Here is a 10,371-nt window from a genome sequence, read left to right as displayed (position 1 = left end):
CAATTCGGTTCTTCAGCCACTCGTTGAAAGAAGACATGTGCTTATTCCTGACCCAACTCTTTGATCGGCCTGGGTTCTCTTGTCGGATAACTGCAAGGTGTTCGTCAACGTACGGCACCACCTCAGTCATATGCTGTAGTACCGTGAAATGAGCTTTATCGTACACCTTCCGATCCAACCTAATAGTCTTTCTTCCAACAGTACCAACACCATCAAGCCTCCCTTCGTGATGAGATCGTGGTAATCCAATTGAAGATGTTTCTGACATGTAGTCCACACAAAAATCGATGACCTCTTCGGTGGTGTAACTCTCGATGATACTCCCCTCAGGGTGTGAACGGTTCCGTACATAACCCTTAAAGATCCCCAGGTACCTTTCGCAAGGATACATCTGCGTCATAAATGCTGGACCACAGCACTTTGTTTGCCTCACAAGGTGCACCGGAAGATGTTCCATTATGTCAAAGAAAGTTGGAGGAAAGTACATCTCAAGATGACATAGGGTTCTCACAAGTTCTGTCTGTAGTTCATCTAGTCCCTCGGGATCAATGATCTTCTGGCCGATTGCATGGAAGAAGGAACACAACCGCTGGATCGTGTGTCGCACCTTAGGAGGCAAAATATTCCTTATTGCAACGGGCAACAGCTGTGTGATAAGAACGTGGCAATCATGCGACTTCATTCCTACCAACTTAAGATCTTGCAGTGAAACGAGCCTACTAATTCTTGATGAGTAACCAGATGGAACCTTTATACCACTCAAACATGTTAGCAAATCAATCTTCTCTTCTTTCGAGAGAGTGTAGCAGGCTGGAGGAAGGTAAACCCTGCCGGATTCCGTGGTTATGGGATGTAGCTCCGAGCGAACCCCCATATCTTCCAGATCTCGTCGGGCGTTGAGACCATCCTTTGTAGTACCTGGGTTAAGCAGTAATCCCATTAAACTCTCGCATACATTCTTCTCGACATGCATCAAATCTATGCAGTGGCGAACTTCAAGATCCTTCCAGTATGGTAGTCTCCAAAATATTGACTTCTTTTTCCACATGCTCCTCTCTTTTATCTTTTGTTTTTCCACATGCTCCTCTGTTTTTTCCTTCGATGTGCTCTTCTCTTTTCGCTTTCCAACTTTCCTCTTTTTTCCAAACTCGTTGGTTATTCCCATCACTAAGTTGTGCACCTCTGTCCCTGTTAGCTCTGCCGGTGGTCCGGCTGTATCTCTGTGTCCATTGAAATTCTTTATCATATTCCTATATGGGTGATACCTTGGGAGAAATCTTCTGTGACCCATGTAGACCGTCTTGTGTGAATGCTTCAACCATTTGCTTCTTGTTTCCTCCATACACTCCGAACATGCCCATTTCCCTTTCACAGTTTGGCCAGAAAGGTTGCCAAGGGCCGGATAATCGTTGATGGTACAAAACAGCATCGCATGGAGGTTGAAATACTCTTGTGCATATGCGTCCCATGTTCGTGTACCCTCATTCCATAGCCTTTCGAAGTCATCGATTATCGGTTCAAGGAACACATCGATATCGTTGCCAGGTTGTCTCGGTCCTTGAATGAGCATGGCAAGCATAATATACTTTCTTTTGAAACACAACCAGGGAGGAAGGTTATAGTTAACAAGCAGAACTGGCCATGTACTGTGACGACTGCTCAAATCACCAAAAGGATTAATGCCGTCCGTACACATTGCGAAACGCATGTTTCTTGGGTCATTTGAGAATTCCTGGTAAATCCTATCGATTGTCCTCCACTGTACTAAATCTGCTGGGTGCGTCAGCATACTATCGACTTTCCGTTCTTCGGCATGCCAGCGCACAAGCTTAGCTTGTTCCTTATTCGCAAACATTCTCTTCATGCGCTCCGCAATTGGGAGATACCACACCACCTTTGCTGGGCCTCCCCTCTTTGACTTACTTCCTTCACCTTCACTCTTTGCTCGTTTGTATCTTGATGCCCCATAGATAGGGCAGACATCCAAGTCAGCGTATTCCTTGTAATACAAAATGCAGTCGTTCGGACATGCATGAATTCTTCTGACCTCCAGGCCCAACGGACATAATACTTGCTTCGCTTCATATGTCGTCTGCGGTAAATTGTTCCCCTCTGGCAACAGATCCTTTAACAGCTCAAGAAGTTCTGTAAAACTCTTGTCCGACCAGCCATTACTAGCCTTAAGCTTCATGAGTTCCAACACGCATGACAACTTGCTGTGCTTCGACTTGCATCCATCATACAACGACATCTGACAATCTTCCACCAACTTACTAAACTTCTCAAAATCTCTGTCGTTGTCCTCTGCGTCTTCAATGTCATGCAACATTGTAATAGACATTGAGTGTCCAAATCTATGGTCTCTCCACCTAAAGGAGAAGGTACGAACATGCCATCTCGAGCTGCGGCGGTGTTCTCTACATCCTGATCCAACACTTCTTCAGCTGCGACATCAGGCACCTCTTGCTCTCCATGCTTGGTCCAGCAGGTATATTTCTTCATGAATCCATTCATTATCAAATGAACATGCACTTCATCCTTGTCTTCGATCATCTGGTCATTCTTACAGTCCCTACATGGACACAACATGTGCATGCTCATCCTACTTTTTCTGTCATTATCCGCAAATGTGACAAATTCAGTGACCCCCTCTTTATACTCGGTAGACGAACGATGCGCATAGTACATCCATCTACGATCCATCTGAAATCAACAACATACGAAGAAAAATATATGATGATCGATATATTGAGAACGAATGGAGAATAATGTGTTTTTTACCTTGAATTTTAGCAAAAAATCGCCCCCCTTGCCCTCCCAACCGATTTGTGAACAGTAAAATGGTCGGGATGGAAAGCAGTTGGCGGTTTAGGGGGTATTTATAGACCCAACACACCTCAAACGGGTTAGATAAAAAAGGCCCGTCAAAGGTATTGGTCATACCTTTGACAGGCTTCAATTCAGTGGCCCGTCACTGGTATCCTCTCACCTGTGACGGGCCAGAAATGAAAGCCGTCACAGGTGGCGGCCCATCACCTGTGACGGCTTGTAATGTCTCGGCCCGTCACAGGTGAGGGGATACCAGTGATGGGTTGGAAGCAAAACTCGTCACTGGTATACCTGTGACGGGTTTTCCTTTCGGCCCGTCACAGGTGAGGAGATACCTGTGACGGGCCGCGGCCGGATGCCTCACCGGTGACGGCATCCCGTATAACCCGTCAAAGGTAATGGCCACTAGTGACGGTGATTGTTTGCCCGTCACAGGTATCCCGTCAGAGGTGTGAGGATCTGGCGTAGTGCCCATTCACTTGTGCATCTTCACTGCCACTGGTCCGGAGATTCCGGACTATAGAACCCGGAACTTCCGGGCCTGGAGATGTCCAGAGGTTCCGGTCAATAGGACCCAGAACTTCCGGCTCAACAGACACAGCACTTGTAGGGCTATTGGATGTCGATGACGGAGGTTGATCCCTATCTTCTTGGTCATCCTGCGTCTCGACTGGTCGTATGTCTCTAATAGCCTTAGTACCTATAGCTTGACTTGGATCCACATCCCCTACAACATGTACAACAACTTGCTCTCCTTGGGAGCCATTAGATTCATCAAATGTCACATCCCTAGTGACTTCAACAATACCGGAGGTTTTGTTGAAGACACGATAGGCATGTGCATTTGATTCATAGCCAAATAAGAATCCCTCATCCATCTTAGGTGAGAACTTAGATGAGCGAGGCCTCTTACTTAAAATAAAACATTTGCTCCCAAAGACAAGAAAATATGAAACATTAGGCTTCTTACCACTCAAGAGCTCATATGAGGTTTTCTTTAGGATCTTGTGGAGGTACAAGTGATTGATGGCATGACATGCGGTACTCACGGCCTCCGCCCAAAATACATCCGAAGTCTTGTACTCATCAAGCATTGCCCTTGCGGCTTCAATGAGGGTTTGGTTCTTCCTCTCAACAATGCCGTTTTGGGGAGGATCATAGGGGGCGGAGAACTCGTGCTTGATTCCTTCTTCCTCAAGAAATTCCTCCACTTAAGTGTTCTTGAATTCTCCTCCATTGTCGCTTCGCACCCTCTTGATAGTGAGATCATAGAGGTTTTGGGCTTGCTTTGCGAAGCGCTTGAAGACATCTTGAGCTTCGCTTTTGTCATGGAGAAAGTACACCCAAGTGAAACGTGAAAAATCATCAACAATGACGAAACCATACTTGTTACCTCCAATGCTTATGTAGGCCACGGGCCCAAATAAATCCATATGAAGAAGCTCGAGTGGTCTTGTTGTAGTCATGATGTTTTTTATAGGATGTGGACTCCCAACTTGCTTCCCAGCTTGGCAAGCACTACACACACGATCTTTCTCAAAAGAAACATTAGATAGACCAAGAATGTGTTCCCCTTTTAGAAGAGATGCCAAATTCCTCATTCCAACATGGGCTAGCCTACGGTGCCATAGCCAACCCATAGAGGATTTAGCAATCAAGCATGCCTCCGGATTCACTCTATCTACGTCGAAATCAACGAGATAGAGATCACCCTTTAACACACCCTTGAATGCTATGGAAGAGTCATCTCGCCTAAAAACGGTCACATCCACATCGGTAAACAAGCAATTAAATCCTAACTTACACAATTGAGACACGGATAATAAATTGTAGCTTAAAGAATTGACAAGGAGGACATTAGAAAGAGATTGATTCTTGGAAATGGCAATCTTACCGAGACCCATTACCTTTCCTTTACCATCATCTCCAAAGACAATATTTTCACGACTTCCACCCTCCTCATCAAGACTTGTAAACATACTCCTCTCTCCCGTCATATGATTGGTGCAGCCACTGTCCACAACCCAACTTGAGCCACCGGAGGAGTATGCCTACAAAAGAGATCAAGCTTGGGATTTAGGAAACCAAACTTGTCTAAGTTTGGGTCCCTTGATGTTAGTCACCAAAGCCTTTGGCACCCACACACAAGTGCGGTACTCATCATTGTAATTCCCATTAAAATAAGCAACCACTTTGCCCTCTGAATTTTTGGAAATTACATATGAATCATAGTAAAGACCCTCTGGCTGAAACTTCCTAGCATTATACCCGGAACTTCCGGTCAGCCCCTTCGGCCTATCAGAAGCCCGGAACTTCCTGACAAAATGTCCGGAACTTCCAGTCTTACAGGGCAGGAACATCCGGTCATTTTGCCCGGAACTTCCGGGTGTCTGACCAGTGAGGGGACAAGTCATCTCACTTGCTTGTGGAGCTTTTCCTTCTCTTACAAACATCAAGCATTCTTTCCCATTTACCATCACACGCTTAAACACAGGACTTCCACCAGAAAACCCGAGCCCGTGTCCATCCTTGTTAGGATGAGCGGTGATGGTCTTGTAAAGGGCATCTTTTGAATGGTATGTCTTTATGCATCCATATTTCACCAATGTGCCTAACCTTTCATTCTCTTTCTTAAGAGCTTGCATAGCATCAATATTAGTAGCATGAGAGTTCAAATCAATATTGTAACACCTAGCACAACCATTGCTAGTAGATGGGTTGGAAGAATTAGAAACCACATTTGGTTGAGAAGTGCTATTCCAAAGAGTGTCAAATTGAACTTCAAGATCTTTATGACTTTTGTCTAAACTAGCAAACTTCTCTTGAAGAGTTTCACTGACATCCCTAAGGCTAGCTAGAGAACCATTAGCCAAATTAAGCTCATTAGCTAGTTGTTCATTTTTAGCACATTTTTTAGCTAGGCTCTCCTCTAAGGCAAGGTTTCTTTTCTTCTCAAGAATAAGTAATTCTTCTTGTCTTTCGAGAGATTGTTCTTTACTATCCAAAGCTCTCATTAACTTAGCCAAATGTTGCATAGCGGGTTTGCTAAAGCTCTTAAGCACATCATCTAATTCATTATCACTTTCCTCATCACTAGAATCAACATCAAGAGAGGTGTGAGAGGGCTTTTGAGTCATCACCTTGCGGCCTTGGGCCATGAAACAAGAGTAGTGGTAGGAGTCATCGTCGTCATCACTCAAGTTGTTGAAGAGACGCTCCTTGCTTGAAGAAGATGACTTCAAGGCGACGGTAGCAACACCACCTTCTCCTTCAACCTTGTCTTTTGGCTTGGGCTTGGGCTTGACCTCGGGATCTTCCTCATCTCCGGAGTACCACACCTCCGCCATGTGTGCCTCCGCCACATGAGCACGCTCCGGCTTCTTCTTGCCTCCCTTAGCCTTAGCTTCATTTGACTTAGGACAATCGGCAATGAAGTGGCCATATTCACCACAATTGAAGCAAGCTCTCTTTGATTGCCGCTTTCCCTTGTCATCATTCTTCCTCCCTTTGCCATAGCCACTCTTGCGAAGAAAGTGCTTGAATCTCTTGACAATAAAAGCCATCTCTTCATCTTCACTTTCTTCACAACTTGACTCTTCTTCTTGTTTTGCCTTCAAAACAACTTCTTGATTTTTGATCATGGCGGCATTCTTCACCATTTGCCTCACTTCACGAGCTTCCTCTTCTTGCATCTCATGAGACACAATTCTTCCAAGAATGTCGCTTGGGGTGAGCCTCTTGAAGTCTTTTCTTTCCCTTATCATTGATACAAGAGTGGGATTTCTTGGACCAAAAGCACGGAGAAGTCTCTTGACAACAAAGTGATTTGTCATGTCCTCACTCCCAAGTCCTTTGATCTTGTTGACAAGAATCATCATCCTATCATACATCTCTTGTGGTATCTCCTTGTCATCCATCACAAATCTTCCAAGCCTTCCTTCCAATAATTCAATCTTGGCCTCACGAACAGCGGGTGAACCCTCATGAGCCAATTGCAAAGTATCCCATATCTCCTTGGCCTCCTCAAGCCCATCAACCTTGTTGAACTCCTCTGGACTCAAGGCGGAGAGAATTGCATTGGAAGCTTGAGCATTGCGGTGGATGAGTTGCTCTTGCTCCGAAGTGAGCTCCATGTCATCATGGGGTACATCAACACCTGTACAAACAACTTTCCAAATACATGGATGCAAAGAGATTAGATGCAACTTCATCTTGTGCTTCCAAGCGGCGTAATGTGTCCCATCAAATTGAGGAGCACGCCCGGAAGGCATGGAGACAAAGTTGTGAGAGGGAATGGTAAGTTTGCTGTAATCAAAAGGTATAGTAGCTCCCTTGGGTGATGGAGTTCCCTTGCTGCTCGCTCCATCTTCATTTCCATTTTCCCCGTTCTTTCCCCCTAAGTCCGACATCGTGGATCACTCAAAGCGGTGAAGCTTGAATCAAGAGCACCTTGCTCTGATACCAATTGAACGCGCTGATGACGCCTAGAGGGGGGATGAATAGGCTGTCCCTGAAAACATAAAAACAAATCGCAACGGTAAAATTCAAACAGATCCGGAACTTCCTGGTAAGGAACTCCGGAACTTCCGGCCTCCCAGGCCCGGAACTTCCGGTGTTCTTAACACAGGAACTTCCGGGTAACAGAATATAGATGAAATTCAAAATTCGAAACAAGAGACTAAGCCAATCTTCACAAGATGGTGCGCAGGTATTCTAAGCAGAGGATATATCACAGAATCATCCACAGAAACATCACAGAAAGAGACAAGAGCAATTTTTTCCCGAAGTTCGGATCTTGCGATCCTACTCTCCGTTGAGAAGCTCCAAAGAGCTGGGTCTCGATTAACCCCTTGCCTCACTTGTGCAAAAACCCCAGAGGAAATCCACAGCCTTCAACCCCAAACACCCCTAGGCAAATTTCTAGAATTGAGTGACCACCAAGATCCAACTCAATCTACTTCTAGAAATCCACCACAAGTGTGGGTTGCTCTACTTGGAAAGCCTCTAGAATCTCAGCACAAGAACTTCACTAACTTACTTCGTTCCCTTTCGGAGGAGAGGAAATCCTTCACAAACTTACCTGGGACATCCACAATATGCAACGGATTCTCGTGGGCGACACCTAACCGTCTAGGAGATCATCTCCAAGAGTAATAAGCACCGAGATGACAGCCCACGAGATATTCCAAGTGCTCACCCAAGATCCTAGTCTTCACACATCTCCAAATCTTCTTCTCTCCCTCTCAATCTCTCTTTCTCACAAGAATTAGGCTCTAGATTGAGTGGAGAAGGCAAGAAACACTTGGGAGAGGCTAGCAATAGCTCTAGGTTTGAAAAGTGAAAAGTGGAATAGACAAGGAACGAGCTGGAAACGAGCTGTATATGTATAACGGCTAGGTGACGTCATTTAGCCGTTACTCACAAATTTGAACTAGAAACTAGATAGGAAGTTCCGGACCTAGAAGACCAGAACTTCTGGACTACACTTAGAAAAATCTTTTTCACAAGACCGGAACTTCCGGACCTGGAAGACAGGAAGTTCCGGACTTGCATTTTTGGACAGATGGAGTATTTGCAAAAAAGACTCCTAGGGAAACTTGACACTTGGTTCACACTAAGAGCACTTGATATATCTCAGAGCATCACATGGAACCCCTCTTAATAGTACGGTTTTTCCTAAAAGCTCGATTTCAAAAGATAAACTATCCTATACACTTCTCGAGTTCCGGTCCGCTTTGATTTTGTACTTTTTGGGGGTCTCCAAGCATCCATCTTCCACACCTTGGACTAATGCACCTGAAAGTCACTCAATGAACTCATTAGTCCCTTAACCACATTTGTCATTAATCACCAAAACCCACTAGGGGGATTAATGCACTTTCACCTCTCGCGCCGAGCCGGCCTCCGCTGCCATCGGCTGCGCCTCTCCGCGCCAAGCCGGTCTCCGACCCCTCCACCAAACGATGTAGCCGTCTGCCACGCCCTCGCCAGATGTAGCCGTCTGCCACGCCCTCGGCTAGCCATCCGAGTCCGCCATGCCTCCAGTGACTGTGATTTCAATCGCAGTGACCACCACTGCAGCCGCAGCTGCCGAACGCCCAGCCACCTCGCCGTCGCCATCCTCACCTCGCACCCGACTCCTTCCCCGCTTCCACTTGATGTCACCAGCGACCCCCATCCGCCGACGTTGCCACCGCCTCTACAGCCATCGATGTCGTCGCCGCTGCCACCGACGCCAGCCTCCTCCTCCGCAAACCGCTGTGTCGTCGCCCTCCGCCACCAAGCAGCCAGCCCGACGCCGCTACCATGTCCTCCGCCGTGGTCAGCCGACGCCACCGCAACTACCGCGAGCACCACCGTGAGCACGACCGCCGCTGCCGTCGCCAACTGCCGTCGCCAGCCGGCCACCCTCTAGATCCGGTCGGTCAGCCTCCGCTGCGTGCTGGCCGGGCTGCTCTTCCCGCCGGCTGCCCGCAGTCACCACCTTCGCTGCGAGTCTGCCGCGGTGCCACCTCTGCGAGCAACCTCCGCCGACCGGGCCGTGCCTACGTGCGCGCAGCGCCTTTGCCGCCCGCCAGCCGCAGGCGCTCTACCCACTAGCTGCCTCGAGCTCCCGCCGAAGCCACTCGAGCCGCGCCGCCGCCGCGAGCGCGAGGCCGCCTGCCATCTTGCCGCGCCGCCATCGTCGCGAGCTCGAGGCCGCCCGCCGTCTTGCCGCACCGCCGCCGCCCCTCTCTCGATCTGGCCTCTCGGAGGCCAGATCCTCCACTGGGGAGGCCGGATCCCCGTCCGGCACGATGGGATCCGCCCCGCCGGCTGCTCCGGCCGCCACCTTCCGCCATGCGTGCGTCGCGCCCCTCCCACGCCGAGGGGATGCTCCGCTGCTGGTGCATTTTCCCCGCCGCCGCCTTCCCGGCCGGCTGCAAGGTTTCCGGCAGCGGCGAGGCGGCTGGAGGCGTTGGGAGGGGGCGGCTAGGGTTTCGCTCCCGAGCTGCCCGCGTGAGAGCAGCGCGAGAGCTCTTTGAATCGTATTGGCAGATCTCTTACTGCAATTGTTAAACATCACAAATGCATAAATGCAGGGTACATATGATTTAATCGGGTTCTCATAAACCCATCATACAATACAAAAGATAGCAGCGGAAATCTCATAAATTCACATAAACAAGATGGAACCCATAGTGCCACTGCCAATAATCTCACAAGGACAATCAAATGGGAAAAGAGCGAAGCTGCAACTACACACTACCCTCGTCATCCTCGGCGAGATACTAGTGGAGCACATCATCAACGTCTGCATGTAAATGATGTCTCCTTCTGAATCCTCCCGACTGGCAATGGGTTCTGCATCCATCTCATAAACAACCATCCTTTATTCAGTTGCATTAGCTACCTACATCCCCAACCACAATGCCCATATGTTCTGCCTCATTCTCATCATTGGCCTCTTCTTCTTCTGAACTATCAGCATTAGCATCTTCCTTCTCTGCATCATAATAACTGTTATCACCATCTCCATCGGAGACATCAATGAAAATGGTT

The sequence above is a fragment of the Oryza sativa genome, chromosome 9, assembly GCF_034140825.1.
Source record: "Oryza sativa Japonica Group chromosome 9, ASM3414082v1".
NCBI lineage: Eukaryota > Viridiplantae > Streptophyta > Magnoliopsida > Poales > Poaceae > Oryza > Oryza sativa.
Note: the sequence above shows the minus strand (reverse complement) of the source record.